Source organism: Hyperolius riggenbachi, chromosome 4 (assembly GCF_040937935.1).
Source record: "Hyperolius riggenbachi isolate aHypRig1 chromosome 4, aHypRig1.pri, whole genome shotgun sequence".
Taxonomy (NCBI): domain Eukaryota; kingdom Metazoa; phylum Chordata; class Amphibia; order Anura; family Hyperoliidae; genus Hyperolius; species Hyperolius riggenbachi.
The window spans coordinates 355,521,467-355,547,232 of record NC_090649.1 but is presented as its reverse complement, the minus strand read 5'-3'; the positions used below and the strand labels follow the sequence as shown (position 1 = coordinate 355,547,232).

At 47.1% G+C, this 25,766-nt stretch overlaps 1 long non-coding RNA gene across 1 annotated transcript in view; it reads left to right on the top strand.

Annotated features, from left to right (window-relative positions):
• Positions 1–1,121: 1,121 nt before the first annotated feature.
• Positions 1,122–25,766, top strand: part of LOC137570833 (uncharacterized) — a 109,264-nt gene continuing 84,619 nt past the window's right edge. The window contains exon 1 of the long non-coding RNA XR_011031205.1: positions 1,122–1,208. This is a non-coding gene — a long non-coding RNA (uncharacterized lncRNA). The remainder of the gene's footprint in view (positions 1,209–25,766) is intronic.

Genomic DNA, 25,766 nt, shown 5'->3' with positions numbered 1-25,766 from the left:
AAATACATATTTTCAAAAGTCCACCCAAAACAACCCCCTTTCCCCAGTAATTGCAAAGAATGCAAATTATCCGCCCCTACACACACACACATGCACACACTGCTTTTATATTACCTCTAACCACCCAACCCCCCACCACTACCACAATGTTTTTGCACACCAGACAGTGAAGCATACCCAGGTGACAACCTGCCATACAATTGTACAGCAGTGCCACCTGATGCGGAATTGGATTGGAAACCAGCGAATTACTTCTTACTGGCTTCCATGTGGAAAAGTGGTGCCAGCACTGCTGCTGCATCTATAAGTAACATATTTTGTGTATGGAGGGCCGGTGAAAAAAGCCCCCCATCCATCCACACAGGCTGCATACCAGCAGCTTCTCTGCCCCATCATCATGCATCCACACACAGCACAGGCTGCATAACAGCAGCAGCTTCTCTCCCCCCATTCATCCATCCTTCCAGCAGCTTCTCTGCCTCTCCTGGAGCTACAGCAAGAGCAGCAGCCTGAAACCACAGTCACTGCCTCTGTGTGTGTGTGGGGGGGGGGGGGATGGGGGGCGCCTTCACGATCTTTGCCTCAGGCAGCAGAAAGTCCAGGACCGGCCCTGCCGCCGCGTCCCCGCTCGTCCGTGCGTGCACCCGGATCGATTCCCGCTCGATCCCCATCAGCGGCTCGATTGATAAGCCTGCGTCGAGCCATGTATGCCCAGCATAAAACAGCACTGTTTTCTAATTAGAATAAATATCTGCAGCTGTCAGGTAAGCAGTAAAGAAAGAAGGGGGAGAGAAACACTTGATTTACAATGAAAGATAGCACTGTCAAAAACAGATTACAGTGTGTAAATCACAAGGACAGCAGAGCAAGCTGAGAGGATAGCACTGACAGCAAAGGAATGAGGATAGAACTGACAACCGAGGATAGTTCTGTCAGCAGAGGAGAGACAAAATACAGAGCAGAAAAATGACAGGCTGGAAAACACAGGCAGACACTGCATACACAGTCGCAGCCAGATGACATCACTGTAACTGTACACTACCAGAAGCTAATTTGCATGCTGCACAGTGATTGGAGGAAGGAGCTGCTGGAGAAAAGAGCTGCTGGAGGAAGTAGGAAATCAGCTGGCTGGCACTGTAAACTTGCCAACCAACATGTGGCTGCGCAGTATACTAGCATGCAGTAACATAAATAAGGACATCTGACAGGTATAGTACAGCAAACATACACTTTTATTTATTAAAGCAGTATTAAGCAACACATCGGATATTTTTTATAGTATCAAATGTTCAGGTCACTTCCTCTTTAACATATTCTGCAAATTTGGCGTTGCTAGGATGTAAGGGGCCTTTGCTATTAACTGCTAAAGTCGGCGGGTGATGATGATAACCAGCCAGAATTATAGGGGTGCAAAAGTGCTGAATTCTGCCATAGGCTACCATTAGGCTCCCAATTTCACTTTCAAAAATCTCAAATCTTTTCAAAGGGCGATGGCTCAGCAGTGGCAAATTTTCTAGCATTGTAGGGACTCTTAGGGGGGATCATGACTGCTGAGTTTCGGGCCCCTAGGCCAAAGAGGTCATAGCCTAGGGCAGGGGTGCCCACACTTTTTCGGCTCGCAAGCTACTTTAAAATTTGCCAAGCCCAGGAGATCTACCAACATTTAGGTAGCTAGGTATACGTGCCTTTAGTATAGGTAGATAGGTATAGGGGCCTTCAGTATAGTTAGCCAGGTATAGTGTAGTTCGATGTTGGTGCATTCAGTATAGTTAGCCAGGTATAGAGTAGTTAGGTGTAGGTGGCTTCAGTATACTTAGCCAGGTATAGTGTAGTTAGGTGTAGGGGCCTTCAGTATAGTTAGCCAGGTATAGTGCAGTTAGGTGTGGGTGCCTTCAGTATAGTTAGCCAGGTATAGTGTAGTTAGGTGTAGGGGCCTTCAGTATAGTTAACAAGGTATAGTGTAGTTAGGTGTAGGAGCCTTCAGTATAGTTAGCCAGGTATAGTGTAGTTAGGTGTAGGAGCCTTCAGTATAGTTAGCCAGGTATAGTGTAGTTAGGTGTGGGTGCCTTCAGTATAGTTAGCCAGGTATAGAGTAATTAGGTGTAGGTGGCTTCAGTATAGTTAGCCAGGTATAGTGTAGTTAGGTGTACGGACCTTCAGTATAGTTATCCAGGTATAGAGTAGTTAGGTGTAGGTGCCACTCACCTCCCTCCAGTTCCAGCGGCGGTGTCTGGGGCTCCTCCTGGTCTCCCCTCCTTCGGCCGCGCTGGCTAGAGTCAGTGCAGATGTGCGACATAGAAGAAGACTCCAGCGAGCGAAGGGGGCGGCAGGCAGCGTGCGCTGAGGCATTGTGCCCAGCACCGCCCCCAGCGATGACGTCGCGGCGTCCTCCATTCCCGCTGCGCCGCCCCTATCCTCTCTGCCTCTTCCGATTGGCTAGCGGCCGACAGGGGTGCAAACGTGGTAAAATCCCCCATAGGCTTCCATTGGGTCTCCTATTTCACGTTCCAAAATCTCACACCATTTTAAAGGGCAATGGCTCAGCAGTAGCAAAACTCACCAGTCATGATCCCCCTAAGGGTCCCTACAATGGTAGAAAATGTGCAACTGCTAAGCCATCGTCCTTTGAAAAAATGTGAGATTTTGGAAAGTGACATAGGGAGCCAATGAAAGCCTATGGGGGATTTTACTACATTTGCACGTCTGTAACTCTGGCTTGCAGAGATGTAGGGAACCCATCTTTGGAGTCCAAGTATAACAATATGCCTTCTACCTGCATGAGACATATCGTGAGATTCAGACGTTGCTAACGGCCATGGCTGCGATTTATGTTTGTCAGAATTTCCACTATTGACATTGCCCAAATAAACAGGTTTTTGTGACCCTAGGCTAGGACCTCTTTGGCCTAGGGGCCCGAAACTCACCAGTCATGATCCCCCTAGGAGTCCCTACAATGCTAGAAAATTTGCCACTGCTGAGCCATCGCCCTTTGAAAAGATGTGAGATTTTGGAAAGTAAAATAGGGAGCCAATGAAAGCCTATAGGGGATTTTACTACGTTTGCACCTCTGTAACTCTGGTTTGCAGAGATGTAGGGAACCCATCTTTGGAGTCCAAGTATAACAATATGCCTTCTACCTGCATGAGACATGTCGTGAGATTCAGACGTTGCTAACGGCCATGGCTGCGATTTATGTTTGTCAGAATTTCCACTATTGACATTGCCCAAATAAACAGGTTTTTGTGACCCTAGGCTATGACTTCTTTGGCCTAGGGGCCCGAAACTCACCAGTCATGATCCCCCTAAGAGTCCATACAATGCTAGAAAATTTGCAACTGCTAAGCCATCGCCCTTTGAAAAGATGTGAGATTTTGGAAAGTGAAATAGGGAGCCTATGAAAGCCTATGGGGGATTTTACTACTTTTGCACCCCTGTAACTCTGGTTTGCAGAGATGTAGGGAACCCATCTTTGGAGTCCAAGTATAACAATATGACTTCTACCTGCATGAGACATGTCGTGAGATTCAGACATTGCTAAAGGCCATGGCTGCGATTTATGTTCGTCAGAATTTCCACTATTGACATTGCCCAAATAAACAGGTTTTTGTGACCCTAGGCTATGACCTCTTTGGCCTAGGGGCCCGAAACTTACCAGTCATGATCCCCCTAAGGGTCTCTACAATGCTAGAAAATTTGCCACTGCTGAGCCATCGCCCTTTGAAATGGTGTGAGATTTTGTAACGGTAAATAGAGGGCCCAATGAAAGCCTATGGGGGATTTTACCACTTTGCACCCCTGTAACTCTGGTTTGCAAAGATGTAGGGAACCCATCTTTGGAGTCCAAGTATAACAATATGTCTTCTACCTGCATGAGACATGTCGTGAGATTCAGACGTTGCTAACGGCCATGGCTGCGATTTATGTACGTCAGAATCGCCACCATTGACATTGCCCAAATAAGCAGGTTTTTGTGACCCTAGGCTATGACCTCTTTGGCCTAGGGGCCCGAAACTCACCAGTCATTATCCCCCTAGGAGTTCCTACAATGCTAGAAAATTTGCCACTGCTGAGCCATCGCCCTTTGAAATGGTGTTAGATTTTGGAACGGTAAATAGAGGGCCCAATGAAAGCCTATGGAGGATTTTACTACTTTTGCACCCCTGTAACTCTGGTTTGCAGAGATGTAGGGAACCCATCTTTAGAGTCCTAGTATAACAATATGTCTTCTACCTGCATGAGACATGTCGTGAGATTCAGACGTTGCTAACGGCCATGGCTGCAATTTATGTTTGTCAGAATCGCCACCATTGACATTGCCCAAATAAACAGGTTTTTGTGACCCTAGGCTATGACCTCTTTGGCCTAGGGGCCCGAAACTCACCAGTCATGATCCCCCTAAGGGTCCCTACAATGCTAGAAAATTTGCCACTGCTGAGCCATCACCCTTTGAAATGGTGTTAGATTTTGGAACGGTAAATAGAGGGCCCAATGAAAGCCTAAGGAGGATTTTACCCCATTTGCACCCCTGTAACTCTGGTTTGCATAGATGTAGGGAACCCATCTTTGGAGTCCAAGTATAACAATATGTCTTCTACCTGCATGAGACATGTCGTGAGATTCAGACATTGCTAACGGCCATGGCTGCGATTTATGTACGTCAGAATCTCCACCATTGATATTGCCCAAATAAACAGGTTTTTGTGACCCTAGGCTATGACCTCTTTGGCCTAGGGGCCCAAAACTCACCAGTCATGATCCCCTAAGAGTCCCTACAATGCTAGAAAATTTGCCACTGCTGAGCCATCGCCCTTTGAAAAGATGTGAGATTTTGGAAAGTGAAATAGAGAGCCTATAAAAGCCTATGGGGGATTTTACTACTTTTGCACCCCTGTAACTCTGGTTTGCAGAGATGTAGGGAACCCATCTTTAGAGTCCAAGTATAACAATATGTCTTCTACCTGCATGAGACATGTCGTGAGATTCAGACGTTGCTAACGGCCATGGCTGCGATTTATGTATGTCAGAATCGCCACCATTGACATTGCCCAAATAAACAGGTTTTTGTGACCCTAGGCTATGACCTCTTTGGCCTAGGGGCCCGAAACTCACCAGTCATGATCCCCCTAAGGGTCCCTACAATGCTAGAAAATTTGCCACTGCTGAGCCATCGCCCTTTGAAATGGTGTTAGATTTTGTAACGGTAAATAGAGGGCCCAATGAAAGCCTATGGAGGATTTTACTACTTTTGCACCCCTGTAACTGTGGTTTGCAGAGATGTAGGGAACCCATCCTTGGAGTCCAAGTATAACAATATGCCTTCTACCTGCATGAGACATGTTGTGAGATTCAGACGTTGCTAACGGCCATGGCTGCGATTTATGTTCGTCAGAATTTCCACTATTGACATTGCCCAAATAAACAGGTTTTTGTGACCCTAGGCAATAACCTCTTTGGCCTAGGGGCCCGAAACTCACCAGTCATGATCCCCCTAAGGGTCTCTACAATGCTAGAAAATTTGCCACTGCTGAGCCATCGCCCTTTGAAATGGTGTGAGTTTTTGAAACGGTAAATAGAGGGCCCAATAAAAGCCTAGGGGGATTTTACCACTTTTTCACCCCTGTAACTCTGGTTTGCAGAGACGTAGGGAACCCATCTTTGGAGTCCAAGTATAACAATATGTCTTCTACCTGCATGAGACATGTCGTGAGATTCAGACGTTGCTAACGGCCATGGCTGCGATTTATGTACGTCAGAATCGCCACCATTGACATTGCCCAAATAAACAGGTTTTTGTGACCCTAGGCTATGACCTCTTTGGCCTAGGGGCCCGAAACTCACCAGTCATTATCCCCCTAGGAGTCCCTACAATGCTAGAAAATTTGCCACTGCTGAGCCATCGCCCTTTGAAATGGTGTTAGATTTTGGAACGGTAAATAGAGGGCCCAATGAAAGCCTATGGAGGATTTTTACTACTTTTGCACCCCTGTAACTCTGGTTTGCAGAGATGTAGGGAACCCATCTTTAGAGTCCAAGTATAACAATATGTCTTCTACCTGCATGAGACATGTCGTGAGATTCAGACGTTGCTAACGGCCATGGCTGCGATTTATGTTTGTCAGAATTTCCACTATTGACATTGCCCAAATAAACAGGTTTTTGTGACCCTAGGCTATGACCTCTTTAGCCTAGGGGCCCGAAACTCACCAGTCATGATCCCCCTAAGAGTCCATACAATGCTAGAAAATTGCCACTGCTGAGCCATCGCCCTTTGAAAAGATGTGAGATTTTGGAAAGTAAAATAGGGAGCCTATGAAAGCCTATGGGGGATTTTACTACTTTTGCACCCCTGTAACTCTGGTTTGCAGAGATGTAGGAAACCCATCCTTGGAGTCCAAGTATAACAATATGCCTTCTACCTGCATGAGACATGTCGTGAGATTCAGGCATTGCTAACGGCCATGGCTGCGATTTATGTATGTCAGAATCGCCACCATTGACATTGCCCAAATAAATAGGTTTTTGTGACCCTAGGCTATGACCTCTTTGGCCTAGGGGCCCGAAACTCACCAGTCATGATCCCCCTAAGGGTCCCTACAATGCTAGAAAATTTGCCACTACTGAGCCATCGCCCTTTGAAATGGTGTTAGATTTTGGAACGGTAAATAGAGGGCCCAATGAAAGCCTAAGGAGGATTTTACCCCTTTTGCACCCCTGTAACTCTGGTTTGCATAGATGTAGGGAACCCATCTTTGGAGTCCAAGTATAACAATATGTCTTCTACCTGCATGAGACATGTCGTGAGATTCAGACTTTGCTAACGGCCATGGCTGCGATTTATGTACGTCAGAATCTCCACCATTGATATTGCCCAAATAAACAGGTTTTTGTGACCCTAGGCTATGACCTCTTTGGCCTAAGGGCCCGAAACTCACCAGTCATGATCCCCCTAAGAGTCCCTACAACGCTAGAAAATTTGCCACTGCTGAGCCATCGCCCTTTGAAAAGATGTCAGATTTTGGAAAGTGAAATAGGGAGCCGATGAAAGTCTATGGGGGATTTTACTACTTTTGCAACCCTGTAACTTTGGTTTGCAGAGATGTAGGGAACCCATCTTTGGAGTCCAAGTATAACAATATGCCTTCTACCTGCATGAGACAAGTCGTGAGATTCAGACGTTGCTAACGGCCATGGCTGCGATTTATGTATGTCAGAATCGCCACCATTGACATTGCCCAAATAAACAGGTTTTTGTGACCCTAGGCTATGACCTCTTTGGCCTAGGGGCCCGAAACTCACCAGTCATGATCCCCCTAAGGGTCCCTACAATGCTAGAAAATTTGCCACTGCTGAGCCATCGCCCTTTGAAATGGTGTTAGATTTTGGAACGGTAAATAGAGGGCCCAATGAAAGCCTATGGAGGATTTTACTACTTTTGCACCCCTGTAACTCTGGTTTGCAGAGATGTAGGGAACCCATCTTTAGAGTCTAAGTATAACAATATGTCTTCTACCTGCATGAGACATGTCATGAGATTCAGACGTTGCTAACGGCCATAGCTGCGATTTATGTATGTCAGAATCGCCACCATTGACATTGCCCAAATAAACAGGTTTTTGTGACCCTAGGCTATGACGTCTTTGGCCTAGGGGCCCGAAACTCACCAGTCATGATCCCCCTAAGGGTCCCTACAATGCTAGAAAATTTGCCACTGCTGAGCCATCGCCCTTTGAAAAGATGTGAGATTTTGAAAAGTGAAATAGGGAGCCAATGAAAGCCTATGGGGGATTTTACTACGTTTGCACCTCTGTAACTCTGGTTTGCAGAGATGTAGGGAACCCATCTTTGGAGTCCAAGTATAACAATATGCCTTCTACCTGCATGAGACAAGTCGTGAGATTCAGACGTTGCTAACGGCCATGGCTGCGATTTATGTTTGTCAGAATTTCCACTATTGACATTGCCCAAATAAACAGGTTTTTGTGACCCTAGGCTATGACCTCTTTAGCCAAGGGTTCCGAAACTCACCAGTCATGATCCCCCTAAGAGTCCATATAATGCTAGAAAATTGCCACTGCTGAGCCATCGCCCTTTAAAAAGATTTGAGATTTTGGAAAGTAAAATAGGGAGCCTATGAAAGCCTATGGGGGATTTTACTACTTTTGCACCCCTGTAACTCTGGTTTGCAGAGATGTAGGAAACCCATCCTTGGAGTCCAAGTATAACAATATGCCTTCTACCTGCATGAGACATGTCGTGAGATTCAGACTTTGCTAACGGCCATGGCTGCGATTTATGTATGTCAGAATCGCCACCATTGACATTGCCCAAATAAACAGGTTTTTGTGACCCTAGACTATGACCTCTTTGGCCTAGGGGCCCGAAACGCACCAGTCATTATCCCCCTAGGAGTCCCTACAATGCTAGAAAATTTGCCACTTTTGAGCCATCGCCCTTTGAAATGGTGTTAGATTTTGGAACGGTAAATAGAGGGCCCAATGAAAGCCTATGGAGGATTTTACCCCTTTTGCACCCCTGTAACTCTGGTTTGCAGAGATGTAGGGAACCCATCTTTGGAGTCCAATTATAACAATATATCATCTACCTGCATGAGACATGTCGTGAGATTCAGACATTGCTAACGGCCATGGCTGCGATTTATGTACGTCAGAATCTCCACCATTGATATTGCCCAAATAAACAGGTTTTTGTGACCCTAGGCTATGACCTCTTGGGCCTAGGGGCCCGAAACTCACCAGTCATGATCCCACTAAGAGTCCCTACAATGCTAGAAATTTTGCCACTGCTGAGCCATCGCCCTTTGAAAAGATGTCAGATTTTGGAAAGTGAAATAGGGAGCCGATGAAAGTCTATGGGGGATTTTACTACTTTTGCACCCCTGTAACTTTGGTTTGCAGAGATGTAGGGAACCCATCTTTGGAGTTCAAGTATAACAATATGCCTTCTACCTGCATGAGACATGTCGTGAGATTCAGAAGTTGCTAACGGCCATGGCTGCGATTTATGTACGTCAGAATCGCCACCATTGACATTGCCCAAATAAACAGGTTTTTGTGACCCTAGGCTATGACCTCTTTGGCCTAGGGGCCCGAAACTCACCAGTCATTATCCCCCTAGGAGTCCCTACAATGCTAGAAAATTTGCCACTGCTGAGCCATCGCCCTTTGAAAAGATGTGAGATTTTGGAAAGTGAAATAGGGAGCCAATGAAAGCCTATGGGGAATTTTACTACGTTTGCACCTCTGTAACTCTGGTTTGCAGAGATGTAGGGAACCCATATTTGGAGTCCAAGTATAACAATATGCCTTCTACCTGCATGAGACAAGTCGTGAGATTCAGACGTTGCTAACGGCCATGGCTGCGATTTATGTTTGTCAGAATTTCCACTATTGACATTGCCCAAATAAACAGGTTTTTGTGACCCTAGGCTATGACCTCTTTAGCCAAGGGTTCCGAAACTCACCAGTCATGATCCCCCTAAGAGTCCATACAATGCTAGAAAATTGCCACTGCTGAGCCATCGCCCTTTGAAAAGATTTGAGATTTTGGAAAGTAAAATAGGGAGCCTATGAAAGCCTATGGGGGATTTTACTACTTTTGCACCCCTGTAACTCTGGTTTGCAGAGATGTAGGAAACCCATCCTTGGAGTCCAAGTATAACAATATGCCTTCTACCTGCATGAGACATGTCGTGAGATTCAGGCATTGCTAACGGCCATGGCTGCGATTTATGTATGTCAGAATCGCCACCATTGACATTGCCCAAATAAATAGGTTTTTGTGACCCTAGGCTATGACCTCTTTGGCCTAGGGGCCCGAAACTCACCAGTCATGATCCCCCTAAGGGTCCCTACAATGCTAGAAAATTTGCCACTACTGAGCCATCGCCCTTTGAAATGGTGTTAGATTTTGGAACGGTAAATAGAGGGCCCAATGAAAGCCTAAGGAGGGCTTTACCCCTTTTGCACCCCTGTAACTCTGGTTTGCATAGATGTAGGGAACCCATCTTTGGAGTCCAAGTATAACAATATGTCTTCTACCTGCATGAGACATGTCGTGAGATTCAGACTTTGCTAACGGCCATGGCTGCGATTTATGTACGTCAGAATCTCCACCATTGATATTGCCCAAATAAACAGGTTTTTGTGACCCTAGGCTATGACCTCTTGGGCCTAAGGGCCCGAAACTCACCAGTCATGATCCCCCTAAGAGTCCCTACAACGCTAGAAAATTTGCCACTGCTGAGCCATCGCCCTTTGAAAAGATTTGAGATTTTGGAAAGTAAAATAGGGAGCCTATGAAAGCCTATGGGGGATTTTACTACTTTTGCACCCCTGTAACTCTGGTTTGCAGAGATGTAGGAAACCCATCCTTGGAGTCCAAGTATAACAATATGCCTTCTACCTGCATGAGACATGTCGTGAGATTCAGGCATTGCTAACGGCCATGGCTGCGATTTATGTATGTCAGAATCGCCACCATTGACATTGCCCAAATAAATAGGTTTTTGTGACCCTAGGCTATGACCTCTTTGGCCTAGGGGCCCGAAACTCACCAGTCATGATCCCCCTAAGGGTCCCTACAATGCTAGAAAATTTGCCACTACTGAGCCATCGCCCTTTGAAATGGTGTTAGATTTTGGAACGGTAAATAGAGGGCCCAATGAAAGCCTAAGGAGGATTTTACCCCTTTTGCACCCCTGTAACTCTGGTTTGCATAGATGTAGGGAACCCATCTTTGGAGTCCAAGTATAACAATATGTCTTCTACCTGCATGAGACATGTCGTGAGATTCAGACTTTGCTAACGGCCATGGCTGCGATTTATGTACGTCAGAATCTCCACCATTGATATTGCCCAAATAAACAGGTTTTTGTGACCCTAGGCTATGACCTCTTGGGCCTAAGGGCCCGAAACTCACCAGTCATGATCCCCCTAAGAGTCCCTACAACGCTAGAAAATTTGCCACTGCTGAGCCATCGCCCTTTGAAAAGATGTCAGATTTTGGAAAGTGAAATAGGGAGCCGATGAAAGTCTATGGGGGATTTTACTACATTTGCACCCCTGTAACTTTGGTTTGCAGAGATGTAGGGAACCCATCTTTGGAGTCCAAGTATAACAATATGCCTTCTACCTGCATGAGACAAGTCGTGAGATTCAGACGTTGCTAACGGCCATGGCTGCGATTTATGTATGTCAGAATCGCCACCATTGACATTGCCCAAATAAACAGGTTTTTGTGACCCTAGGCTATGACCTCTTTGGCCTAGGGGCCCGAAACTCACCAGTCATGATCCCCCTAAGGGTCCCTACAATGCTAGAAAATTTGCCACTACTGAGCCATCGCCCTTTGAAATGGTGTTAGATTTTGGAACGGTAAATAGAGGGCCCAATGAAAGCCTAAGGAGGATTTTACCCCTTTTGCACCCCTGTAACTCTGGTTTGCATAGATGTAGGGAACCCATCTTTGGAGTCCAAGTATAACAATATGTCTTCTACCTGCATGAGACATGTCGTGAGATTCAGACTTTGCTAACGGCCATGGCTGCGATTTATGTACGTCAGAATCTCCACCATTGATATTGCCCAAATAAACAGGTTTTTGTGACCCTAGGCTATGACCTCTTGGGCCTAAGGGCCCGAAACTCACCAGTCATGATCCCCCTAAGAGTCCCTACAACGCTAGAAAATTTGCCACTGCTGAGCCATCGCCCTTTGAAAAGATTTGAGATTTTGGAAAGTAAAATAGGGAGCCTATGAAAGCCTATGGGGGATTTTACTACTTTTGCACCCCTGTAACTCTGGTTTGCAGAGATGTAGGAAACCCATCCTTGGAGTCCAAGTATAACAATATGCCTTCTACCTGCATGAGACATGTCGTGAGATTCAGGCATTGCTAACGGCCATGGCTGCGATTTATGTATGTCAGAATCGCCACCATTGACATTGCCCAAATAAATAGGTTTTTGTGACCCTAGGCTATGACCTCTTTGGCCTAGGGGCCCGAAACTCACCAGTCATGATCCCCCTAAGGGTCCCTACAATGCTAGAAAATTTGCCACTACTGAGCCATCGCCCTTTGAAATGGTGTTAGATTTTGGAACGGTAAATAGAGGGCCCAATGAAAGCCTAAGGAGGATTTTACCCCTTTTGCACCCCTGTAACTCTGGTTTGCATAGATGTAGGGAACCCATCTTTGGAGTCCAAGTATAACAATATGTCTTCTACCTGCATGAGACATGTCGTGAGATTCAGACTTTGCTAACGGCCATGGCTGCGATTTATGTACGTCAGAATCTCCACCATTGATATTGCCCAAATAAACAGGTTTTTGTGACCCTAGGCTATGACCTCTTGGGCCTAAGGGCCCGAAACTCACCAGTCATGATCCCCCTAAGAGTCCCTACAACGCTAGAAAATTTGCCACTGCTGAGCCATCGCCCTTTGAAAAGATGTCAGATTTTGGAAAGTGAAATAGGGAGCCGATGAAAGTCTATGGGGGATTTTACTACATTTGCACCCCTGTAACTTTGGTTTGCAGAGATGTAGGGAACCCATCTTTGGAGTCCAAGTATAACAATATGCCTTCTACCTGCATGAGACAAGTCGTGAGATTCAGACGTTGCTAACGGCCATGGCTGCGATTTATGTATGTCAGAATCGCCACCATTGACATTGCCCAAATAAACAGGTTTTTGTGACCCTAGGCTATGACCTCTTTGGCCTAGGGGCCCGAAACTCACCAGTCATGATCCCCCTAAGGGTCCCTACAATGCTAGAAAATTTGCCACTGCTGAGCCATCGCCCTTTGAAATGGTGTTAGATTTTGGAACGGTAAATAGAGGGCCCAATGAAAGCCTATGGAGGATTTTACTACTTTTGCACCCCTGTAACTCTGGTTTGCAGAGATGTAGGGAACCCATCTTTAGAGTCTAAGTATAACAATATGTCTTCTACCTGCATGAGACATGTCATGAGATTCAGACGTTGCTAACGGCCATGGCTGCGATTTATGTATGTCAGAATCGCCACCATTGACATTGCCCAAATAAACAGGTTTTTGTGACCCTAGGCTATGACGTCTTTGGCCTAGGGGCCCGAAACTCACCAGTCATGATCCCCCTAAGGGTCCCTACAATGCTAGAAAATTTGCCACTGCTGAGCCATCGCCCTTTGAAAAGATGTGAGATTTTGAAAAGTGAAATAGGGAGCCAATGAAAGCCTATGGGGGATTTTACTACGTTTGCACCTCTGTAACTCTGGTTTGCAGAGATGTAGGGAACCCATCTTTGGAGTCCAAGTATAACAATATGCCTTCTACCTGCATGAGACAAGTCGTGAGATTCAGACGTTGCTAACGGCCATGGCTGCGATTTATGTTTGTCAGAATTTCCACTATTGACATTGCCCAAATAAACAGGTTTTTGTGACCCTAGGCTATGACCTCTTTAGCCAAGGGTTCCGAAACTCACCAGTCATGATCCCCCTAAGAGTCCATACAATGCTAGAAAATTGCCACTGCTGAGCCATCGCCCTTTGAAAAGATTTGAGATTTTGGAAAGTAAAATAGGGAGCCTATGAAAGCCTATGGGGGATTTTACTACTTTTGCACCCCTGTAACTCTGGTTTGCAGAGATGTAGGAAACCCATCCTTGGAGTCCAAGTATAACAATATGCCTTCTACCTGCATGAGACATGTCGTGAGATTCAGACTTTGCTAACGGCCATGGCTGCGATTTATGTATGTCAGAATCGCCACCATTGACATTGCCCAAATAAACAGGTTTTTGTGACCCTAGACTATGACCTCTTTGGCCTAGGGGCCCGAAACGCACCAGTCATTATCCCCCTAGGAGTCCCTACAATGCTAGAAAATTTGCCACTTTTGAGCCATCGCCCTTTGAAATGGTGTTAGATTTTGAAACGGTAAATAGAGGGCCCAATGAAAGCCTATGGAGGATTTTACCCCTTTTGCACCCCTGTAACTCTGGTTTGCAGAGATGTAGGGAACCCATCTTTGGAGTCCAATTATAACAATATATCATCTACCTGCATGAGACATGTCGTGAGATTCAGACATTGCTAACGGCCATGGCTGCGATTTATGTACGTCAGAATCTCCACCATTGATATTGCCCAAATAAACAGGTTTTTGTGACCCTAGGCTATGACCTCTTTGGCCTAGGGGCCCGAAACTCACCAGTCATGATCCCCCTAAGGGTCTCTACAATGCTAGAAAATTTGCCACTGCTGAGCCATCGCCCTTTGAAATGGTGTGAGATTTTGGAAAGTGAAATAGGGAGCCAATGAAAGCCTATGGGGGATTTTACTACATTTGCACTGCTGTAACTCTGGTTTGCAGAGATGTAGGGAACCCATCTTTGGAGTCCAAGTATAACAATATGCCTTCTACCTGCATGAGACATATCGTGAGATTCAGAAGTTGCTAATGGCCATGGCTGCGATTTATGTTCGTCAAAATCTCCACCATTGAAATTGCCCAAATAAACAGGTTTTTGTGACCCTAGGCTATGACCTCTTTGGCCTAGCGGCCCGAAACTAACTAACCAGTCATGATCCCCCTAAGGGTCCCTACAATGCTAGAAAATTTGCCACTGCTGAGCCATCGCCCTTTGAAATGGTGTTAGATTTTGGAACGGTAAATAGAGGGCCCAATGAAAGCCTATGGAGGATTTTACCCCTTTTGCACCCCTGTAACTCTGGTTTGCATAGATGTAGGGAACCCATCTTTGGAGTCCAAGTATAACAATATGTCTTCTACCTGCATGAGACATGTCATGAGATTCAGACGTTGCTAACGGCCATGGCTGCGATTTATGTACGTCAAAATCTCCACTATTGATATGGCCCAAATAAACAGGTTTTTGTGACCCTAGGCTATGACCTCTTTGGCCTAGGGGCCCAAAACTCACCAGTCATGATCCCCCGAAGAGTCCCTACAATGCTAGAAAATTTGCCACTGCTGAGCCATCGCCCTTTGAAAAGATGTGAGATTTTGGAAAGTGAAATAGGGAGCCAATGAAAGCCTATGGGGGATTTTACTACTTTTACACCCCTGTAACTCTGGTTTGCAGAGATGTAGGGAACCCATCTTTAAAGTCCAAGTATAACAATATACCTTCTACCTGCATGAGACATGTCATGAAATTCAGACATTGCTAACGGCCATGGCTGCGATTTCTGTTTTGTCAGAATTTCCACTATTGACATTGCCCAAATAAATAGGTTTTTGTGACCCTAGGCTATGACCTCTTTGGCCTAGGGGCCCGAAACTGTCCAGTCATGATCCCCCTTAGAGTCCCTACAATGCTAGAAAATTTGCCCCTGCTGAGCCATTGCCCTTTGAAAAGATGTTAGATTTTGGAAAGTGAAATAAGGAGCCAATGAAAGCCTATGGGGGATTTTACTACTTTTGCACCCCTGTAACTCTGGTTTGCAGAGATGTAGGGAACCCATCTTTGGAGTCCAAGTATAACAATATGCCTTCTACCTGCATGAGACATGTCGTGAGATTCAGAAGTTGCCAACGGCCATGGCTGCGATTTATGTTCGTCAGAATTTCCACTATTGACATTGCCCAAATAAACAGGTTTTTGTGACACTAGGCTATGACCTCTTGGCCTAGGGGCCCGAAACTCACCAGTCATGATCCCCCTAAGGGTCTCTACAATGCTAGAAAATTTGCCACTGCTGAGCCATCGCCCTTTGAAATGGTGTTAGATTTTGGAACGGTAAATAGAGTACCCAATGAAAGCCTATGGGGGATTTTACCACTTTTGCACCCCTGTAACTCTGGTTTGCAGAGATGTAGGGAACCCATCTTTGGAGTCCAAGTATAACAATATGTCTTCTACCTGCATGAGACATGTCGTGAGATTCAGACATTGCTAACGGCCATGGCTGCGATTTATGTACGTCAGAATCGCCACCATTGACATTGCCCAAATAAACAGGTTTTTGTGACCCTAGGCTATGACCTCTTTGGCCTAGGGGCCTGAAACTCACCAGTCATAATCCCACTTAGAGTCCCTACAATGCTAGAAAATTTGCCACTGCTGAGCCATTGCCCTTTCAAAAGATGTTAGATTTTGGAAAGTGAAATAGGGAGCAAATGAAAGCCTATGGGGGATTTTACTACTTTTGCACCCCTGTAATTCTGGTTTGCAGAGATGTAGGGAACTCATCTTTGGAGTCCAAGTATAACAATATACCTTCTACCTGCATGAGACATGTTGTGAGATTCAGAAGTTGCTAACGGCCATGGCTGCGATTTATGTACGTTAGAATCTCCACCATGCAAATTGCCCAACTAAATAGGTTTTTGTGACCCTAGGCTATGACCTCTTTGGCCTAGGGGCCCGAAACTCACCAGTCATGATCCCCCTAAGGGTCTCTACAATGCTAGAAAATTTGCCACTGCTGAGCCATCGTCCTTTGAAATGGTGTGAGATTTTGGAAAGTGAAATAGGGAGCCAATGAAAGCCTATGGGGGATTTTACTGCTTTTGCACTGCTGTAACTCTGGTTTGCAGAGATGTAGGGAACCCATCTTTGGAGTCCAAGTATAACAATATGTCTTCTACCTGCATGAGACATGTCGTGAGATTCAGACATTGCTAACGGCCATGGCTGCGATTTCTGTTTGTCAGAATTTCCACTATTGACATTGCCCAAATAAATAGGTTTTTGTGACCCTAGGCTATGACCTCTTTGGCCTAGGGGCCCGAAACTGTCCAGTCATGATCCCTCTTAGAGTCCCTACAATGCTAGAAAATTTGCCCCTTGTCACAGGAGCCCTCAGTGGCTGACCGCACTTAGCCTTCTAAACGGTGCCAGCGCACAGATCGTGCGAACTCTGGTCGCAGTCAATGCGCAGGAACCGTTAAGAATTAGCCGCAGACAACTCAGAAGGGAGCCTGTGAGACACGGGTGATTACAACGTCACCTACTGGTTCAGAGTAAACTGCCACCACCGCTTTTACTATGGGACCGTGGGGCCCACTAACTGACTGACTAATCCTGCGAATAAAACGGTTAAACACACGATATTCTGTCTAGCCAACAACAAACAAACAGTAGCGTATCTTCAGAGACCCGGGATCGTTTCTGTGTGTGCTGATAAGCAGGGTAGCGGAAAGTGAATGACTTGGAGAAAGTCGTTTATTCACGCAATATAAATAATTAATATATACAGACAATTATGAAAATCAACAATTATGAAAACAGTAATAGCCAGTATGAAAAATAAAAGAAGGGAGAAAAATACTTAGTTGCTGGAAAGATGTCCTTATTGTGGGAAGAATCATAAAGTCCTTGGTTTCAAAGTCCAGAGTTCAGAGTTCAGAGTTCAGACCAGGTGGATGCCAGCATATCCTCAAGCTGGCATCTGATGAGTGCAAGATGGTTCAGTGGGGAGGACATTGAGTTTTAGTCCTCAGCCATTCTTATGCCCCTGCTTCAGTAGGAGGGAGTGAGGGCGGGGAGCTATACACCTCCTTCAAAGATGAGATGAGCCCTCCTCTTGTACTGGGGCTAGAAATCATATCTACCCATATATGGGCTCTATCTCACAGAACCGTACAGGTCAGGGCAGATTTACTAATATTTCCAGATCTGCCTCGATGTACCCAGCAGTCTGATACCAAACATGAGGGGTGGGACCCCTGTGGTACCATTAGGGCACTGTTGGACTGCCTACCGGGCAGTCTTTACCTCAGAAGGTTCTGAAATGTGCTCAGAACCAACGCCAGGCAGGGCCCTACCTGCTCTGTTAGTTTGGAGGGTCTGCCAGCCTGGCAACACAGAAAATATGATACATATAGCAATTTATGGAATATGAGAGACCCCTGGGATTTATACCAGGTCATTCCCAGGCAAAGGTTCTTTGAAGTTGGCAGCAGCAAGCCACATGTCGGCTCCCTGCTGGGAAAAGGAGTCGGAGTGTCTGAGTTCCCTCACTCTAAATTTGGTTCTGTCATGGTGTTTGTCACCTTATACCTGATGGATGGGCCATCAGCACAGCTTGAAGCCAGGGACTCTCTGGGCCCAGGCTCATTAGCATATCAAAAGAGCCATCCTGCAGTTAAGGTGATGCTATTCCTCTGCTAAGAAGGGACTGCAGACCTCCTACACAATAAATCCAGATTGTACCGATTTGAAGCGCAATCGACGCAGGAATCGAGTGCGATCGTTCTTTTCTTCACGGGCGGTTCCAGGACGCGCCTGCGTCCCCGCAATCGTCCGTGACAGCCCCCCCCCTTGTCCGTGGCTTAGCCACTCATCCGCAAGATGTGTGGCGGCGCCGCTAACCTGGCTGACGGGCCTCGAGTTGCCGGTACGGCGGGAAAACCTATTGGAGCCTGTGGCTCGGTTCCCCTGGACCGGTCGCGGTCGGCTACCCTCAGGGTTGACCCAACATGGACCGTTCTGGACAGGGCGTTTGCGCCACTGCAGTCGGACGTGGTGTCTGCCGGGACTGCGGACAACGGGCAGTGGGTTGGTTAGGTCAACAGCCAGCCCACGCATGGTTCCCCTGCTGAGTGGCTGTGGACCTAAGGGAACCCCGCGGGAATCCCTGGACCTTCCCAGCTCCTGACAGACGGCACATGCCCCGCAGTAGTTGGCTACATCCCTGTTCATCCGGGGCCAATAAAACTGTTTCCGAATACCGGCGAGTGTCTTGCGGACACCCGAGTGCCCGGTCAGAGGATTACCATGTGCGGATTTCAGCACATGTCCCCTGAACGCACTCGGGACCACAAGCCATTTGGTATTCGCGTGGGATCTACCTGTAGGGGGCTGTACAGACTCACTGTACAGTCTCCCACCTTCCCAGTACACCTTGAAAGCGGCCCCGTCTGCGAGGGGCTCAGCGGCTTGCTTCCTGAGCACCTCCAGGCTTGGGTCACTTTGTAGTGCGGCTGAGAATACGGCGCTGTCAGTTTCAGCCAACTGGCTCATGTCACACGAGGCCAGCGGCTGAAAGGTCTCATCCCTGCGGTCAGAGGAGGGGGAGGAGGCCGGAACCCCCTCCACCTGTTCTGAGCTCGGGTTCTGAGCAGTGCAGCTGCGCGGTATTGCTAGCACAGGTACACTGTCAGAATGGCACAGACGGACATTACTCGGATCATCATTGCATGCAGTAATGACATTGACAGGTATAGACATTTTTTCATTACAGACAGGTTGTACAGGAGACTCAGGTACAGTTACAGCATCATCACAACAGACAGTCTGTACCTCAAACTCAGGTGCCTTTGAAGCAGGCACTATTGAACCTGGTACCCTTGAACTGGGCACATTCAACCCACCTCCCCCTGGTGCTCCCCCAAGTGTATAAAGTACCTGGTGGTGGGTGGAGAGTCCGTCTCCTTCCGTGAGCGACAAGGCGGTCGTGGCAGGTTCATAGTAGGACACAAGCTTGCCCAAATCAGTCCCTAGCAACACAGGGACTGGGAGATCCTTCATAACCCCAACAACCCTTTCGTGGACCCCTCCCACTCCCCAATCCAGCTTCACTCTTGCGTGGGCTATGTGGAAAAGGGTGCCCTCTACTCCAGTAAGGGCAAGGGATCGGCTGGAGCTGATGCTCTCCTTTGGCACAAGATGTGAGTGAACTAACGTGATGTCAGCTCCGGTGTCTCGAAATCCGGTGACAACTTTGCCGTTCACTCTAACAAGTTGCTGCTGGTCGGTTCGGTCGCGGATTTCCTTTCCGCGGGCAAACAGGACAAAATCGGATGATCCAGGCTGTGGTTCGCTGGCGGGTTGCCTCTGCTGTGGGTGAGGTGCAGGTGATGCAGATGATCCAGGTGCTGGTGGTGTCTGTCTCCGCTCCGGACAGTCGAATTTCATGTGTCCGGGCTGGCGGCAGTAGTGACAGATGACCTCTCCAGGCGCTGCAGGCCTGGGTGCAGCAGCTGCGCTGGGTGGCCTCTGTGGCGGACGGCCCACAGGGGCAGGAGGGTCTGCCGAGGTATTGGGCTGACCTCCTCTCCAGCTGGATGGGACAGTTCTGCGGGTATCAGCCACCCGGGTAGTTGCAAAAGTCTCAGCAAGGTCTGCAGCTACAGTGGCTGAAGCCGGCCTGCGTTCTAACACAAACTGTCGTACATCAGCAGGGCAAATGTTCAGAAATTGCTCGAGGACTATCAAGTCCTCCAGGACGCCATAAGACCCTTTGGTGAGGCCTAGAGTCCACTGACGGAGTGTGGTGAGCAAGCTGCTGACCACATCTCGGTACGAATCAGAAGACTTTTTCTGCCAGGCCCTGAACTTTTTGCGATAGGCTTCTGGCGTCAGCTGGTACTTAGTAATGATAGCGTCTTTTATAGCAGCATAATCATTATCCTTCTCCGCAGGCAATTCTGCGAAGGCATCAAGCGCTTTGTAGCGCAGCAAAGGTGTCAGATGTCTGGCCCACTGGTCTTGGGACAGACGATACTGACGGCATGCTTTTTCAAAAGACCGCAAAAACAAGTCAATGTCTGTGTCTTTTTCAATGTTGGCAAATTTAAACTTTGCACTTACGGGTGGTGCAGCTCCTTCAGCAGGGAGACTGGGCGGTGAACTCCGGCTGGCCTGTTGAACCTTTGCCATGTTGAGCTCATGCTGTCGTTGGCGCTCCCGTTCTCGCTCAGCGGCATCCCTCTCCGCGTGGCGTTCAGCAGCAGCAGCAGCAGCTTTGCGTTCTGCAGATTGGCGCTCCCGTTCCTCTCGTGCTTCCATGTACTGCATGTACTTGTCCAGGTCAGTCTCCATCAGCTTTTGTAATGCCTGCTGCATTACCGGGTCAGCACCCATGGACAGTCCAGTACTGGCCAGTTCCGGGCGAGTAATGTCAGAAACTCTGGGATTGGGGTCCATACTGACAGTCTCTGGCGTAACTGTTGCAACAGGGCCCGCAGAATGCTCAACCTCTGTACGCCTAAGATCTTCAGCCTCTGGTTCCCCTTGATTGTCAGATGGGCTGGTATCCACCTCAGCGGACACTCCCGGCTCCCGCAGTTGCTGGGCATCCCATCTGGACAAGTCTGCTATCAGGTCCCGTTTTGTCTTGCGGAGGATGCCAATGCCCCTCTCTTCGCAAAGATTTTCCAGGTCTGCTAGGCACATGTTCTGGTAGTTCCCGGACATTTCCATGCCAAATAAAATAAAACTTTGGGGAAGGGGTACTGGCTACACAGTCTCTCTGTATATATAAAAAATATATTGCCTTCCAGCTACACCAACGAATTAGTTCGTTTCTCGATAGCGCTAGCGCTATCGCAGATACTTTCAGCACAACACAGATCCAACCGCTGCCTAACACTGTCACAGGAGCCCTCAGTGGCTGACCGCACTTAGCCTTCTAAACGGTGCCAGCGCACAGATCGTGCGAACTCTGGTCGCAGTCAATGCGCAGGAACCGTTAAGAATTAGCCGCAGACAACTCAGAAGGGAGCCTGTGAGACACGGGTGATTACAACGTCACCTACTGGTTCAGAGTAAACTGCCACCACCGCGGTTACTATGGGACCGTGGGGCCCACTAACTGACTGACTAATCCTGCGAATAAAACGGTTAAACACACGATATTCTGTCTAGCCAACAACAAACAAACAGTAGCGTATCTTCAGAGACCCGGGATCATTTCTGTGTGTGCTGATAAGCAGGGTAGCGGAAAGTGAATGACTTGGAGAAAGTCGTTTATTCACGCAATATAAATAATTAATATATACAGACAATTATGAAAATCAACAATTATGAAAACAGTAATAGCCAGTATGAAAAATAAAAGAAGGGAGAAAAATACTTAGTTGCTGGAAAGATGTCCTTATTGTGGGAAGAATCATAAAGTCCTTGGTTTCAAAGTCCAGAGTTCAGAGTTCAGAGTTCAGACCAGGTGGATGCCAGCATATCCTCAAGCTGGCATCTGATGAGTGCAAGATGGTTCAGTGGGGAGGACATTGAGTTTTAGTCCTCAGCCATTCTTATGCCCCTGCTTCAGTAGGAGGGAGTGAGGGCGGGGAGCTATACACCTCCTTCAAAGATGAGATGAGCCCTCCTCTTGTACTGGGGCTAGAAATCATATCTACCCATATATGGGCTCTATCTCACAGAACCGTACAGGTCAGGGCAGATTTACTAATATTTCCAGATCTGCCTCGATGTACCCAGCAGTCTGATACCAAACATGAGGGGTGGGACCCCTGTGGTACCATTAGGGCACTGTTGGACTGCCTACCGGGCAGTCTTTACCTCAGAAGGTTCTGAAATGTGCTCAGAACCAACGCCAGGCAGGGCCCTACCTGCTCTGTTAGTTTGGAGGGTCTGCCAGCCTGGCAACACAGAAAATATGATACATATAGCAATTTATGGAATATGAGAGACCCCTGGGATTTATACCAGGTCATTCCCAGGCAAAGGTTCTTTGAAGTTGGCAGCAGCAAGCCACATGTCGGCTCCCTGCTGGGAAAAGGAGTCGGAGTGTCTGAGTTCCCTCACTCTAAATTTGGTTCTGTCATGGTGTTTGTCACCTTATACCTGATGGATGGGCCATCAGCACAGCTTGAAGCCAGGGACTCTCTGGGCCCAGGCTCATTAGCATATCAAAAGAGCCATCCTGCAGTTAAGGTGATGCTATTCCTCTGCTAAGAAGGGACTGCAGACCTCCTACACAATAAATCCAGATTGTACCGATTTGAAGCGCAATCGACGCAGGAATCGAGTGCGATCGTTCTTTTCTTCACGGGCGGTTCCAGGACGCGCCTGCGTCCCCGCAATCGTCCGTGACACCCCTGCTGAGCCATTGCCCTTTGAAAAGATGTTAGATTTTGGAAAGTGAAATAGGGAGCCAATGAAAGCCTATGGGGGATTTTACTACTTTTGCACCCCTGTAACTCTGGTTTGCAGAGATGTAGGAAACTCATCTTTGGAGTCCAAGTATAACAATATGCCTTCTACCTGCATGAGACATGTCGTGAGATTCAGAAGTTGCTAACGGCCATGGCTGCGATTTATGTTCGTCAGAATTTCCACTATTGACATTGCCCAAATAAACAGGTTTTTGTGACCCTAGGCTATGACCTCTTTGGCCTAGGGGCCCGAACCTCACCAGTCATGATCCCCCTAGGAGTCCCTACAATGCTAGAAAATTTGCCACTGCTGAGCCATCGCCCTTTGAAAAGATGTGAGATTTTGGAAAGTGAAATAGGGAGCCAATGAAAGCCTATGGGGGATTTTACTACTTTTGCACCCCTGTAACTCTGGTTTGCAGAGATGTAGGGAACCCTTCTTTGGAGTCCAAGTATAACAATATGCCTTCTACCTGCATGAGACATGTCGTGAGATTCAGACATTGCTAACGGCCATGGCTGCGATTTCTGTTTGTCAGAATTTCCACTATTGACATTGCCCAAATAAATAGGTTTTTGTGACCCTAGGCTATGACCTCTTTGGCCTAGGGGCCCGAAACTCACCAGTCTTAATCCCCCTTAGAGTCCCTACAATGCTAGAAAATTTGCCACTGCTGAGCCATTGCCCTTTGAAAAGATGTTAGATTTTGGAAAGTGAAATAGGGAGCCAATGAAAGCCTATGGGGGATTTTACTACTTTTGCACCCCTGTAATTCTGGTTTGCAGAGATGTAGGGAACTCATTTTTGGAGTCCAAGTATAACAATATACCTTCTACCTGCATGAGACATGTCGTGAGATTCAGAAGTTGCTAACGGCCATGGCTGCGATTTATGTACGTTAGAATCCCCACCATGCAAATTGCCCAAATAAATAGGTTTTTGTGACCCTAGGCTATGACCTCTTTGGCCTAGGGGCCCGAAATTCACCAGTCATGATCCCCCTAAGAGTCCCTACAATGCTAGAAAATTTGCCACTGCAGAGCCATCGCCCTTTGAAAAGATGTGAGATTTTGGAAAGTGAAATAGGGAGCCAATGAAAGCCTATGGGGGATTTTACTACTTTTGCACCCCTGTAACTCTGGTTTGCAGAGATGTAGGGAACCCATCTTTGGAGTCCAAGTATAACAATATGCCTTCTACCTGCATGAGACATGTCGTGAGATTCAGAAGTTGCTAACGGCCATGGCTGCGATTTATGTTCGTCAGAATTTCCACTATTGACATTGCCCAAATAAACAGGTTTTTGTGACACTAGGCTTTGACCTCTTGGCCTAGGGGCCCGAAACTCACCAGTCATGATCCCCCTAAGGGTCTCTACAATGCTAGAAAATTTGCCACTGCTGAGCCATCGCCCTTTGAAATGGTGTTAGATTTTGGAACGGTAAATAGAGTACCCAATGAAAGCCTATGGGGGATTTTACCACTTTTGCACCCCTGTAACTCTGGTTTGCAGAGATGTAGGGAACCCATCTTTGGAGTCCAAGTATAACAATATGTCTTCTACCTGCATGAGACATGTCGTGAGATTCAGACATTGCTAACGTCCATGGCTGCGATTTATGTACGTCAGAATCGCCACCATTGACATTGCCCAAATAAACAGGTTTTTGTGACCCTAGGCTATGACCTCTTTGGCCTAGGGGCCCAAAACTCACCAGTCATGATCCCCCTAGGAGTCTCTACAATGCTAGAAAATTTGCCACTGCTGAGCCATCGCCCTTTGAAATGGTGTTAGATTTTGGAACGGTAAATAGAGTACCCACTGAAAGCCTATGGGGGATTTTACCCCTTTTGCACCCCTGTAACTCTGGTTTGCATAGATGTAGGGAACCCATCTTTGGAGTCCAAGTATAACAATATGCCTTCTACCTGCATGAGACATGTCGTGAGATTCAGACATTGCTAACGGCCAAGGCTGCGATTTCTGTTTGTCAGAATTTCCACTATTGACATTGCCCAAATAAATCGGTTTTTGTGACCCTAGGCTATGACCTCTTTGGCCTAGGGGCCCGAAACTCACCAGTCATAATTCCCCTTAGAGTCCCTACAATGCAAGAAAATTTGCCACTGCTGAGCCATTGCCCTTTGAAAAGATGTTAGATTTTGGAAAGTGAAATAGGGAGCCAATGAAAGCCTATGGGGGATTTTACTACTTTTGCACCTCTGTAATTCTGGTTTGCAGAGATGTAGGGAACTCATCTTTGGAGTCCAAGTATAACAATATACCTTCTACCTGCATGAGACATGTCGTGAGATTCAGAAGTTGCTAACAGCCATGGCTGCGATTTATGTACGTTAGAATCTCCACCATGCAAATTGCCCAAATAAATAGGTTTTTGTGACCCTAGGCTATGACCTCTTTGGCCTAGGGGCCCGAAACTCACCAGTCATGATCCCCCTAAGAGTCCCTACAATGCTAGAAAATTTGCCACTGCAGAGCCATCGCCCTTTGAAAAGATGTGAGATTTTGGAAAGTGAAATAGGGAGCCAATGAAAGCCTATGGGGGATTTTACTACTTTTGCACCCCTGTAACTCTGGTTTGCAGAGATGTAGGGAACCCATCTTTGGAGTCCAAGTATAACAATATGCCTTCTACCTGCATGAGACATGTCGTGAGATTCAGAGGTTGCTAACGGCCATGGCTGCGATTTATGTTCGTCAGAATTTCCACTATTGACATTGCCCAAATAAACAGGTTTTTGTGACACTAGGCTATGACCTCTTGGCCTAGGGGCCCGAAACTCACCAGTCATGATCCCCCTAAGGGTCTCTACAATGCTAGAAAATTTGCCACTGCTGAGCCATCGTCCTTTGAAATGGTGTTAGATTTTG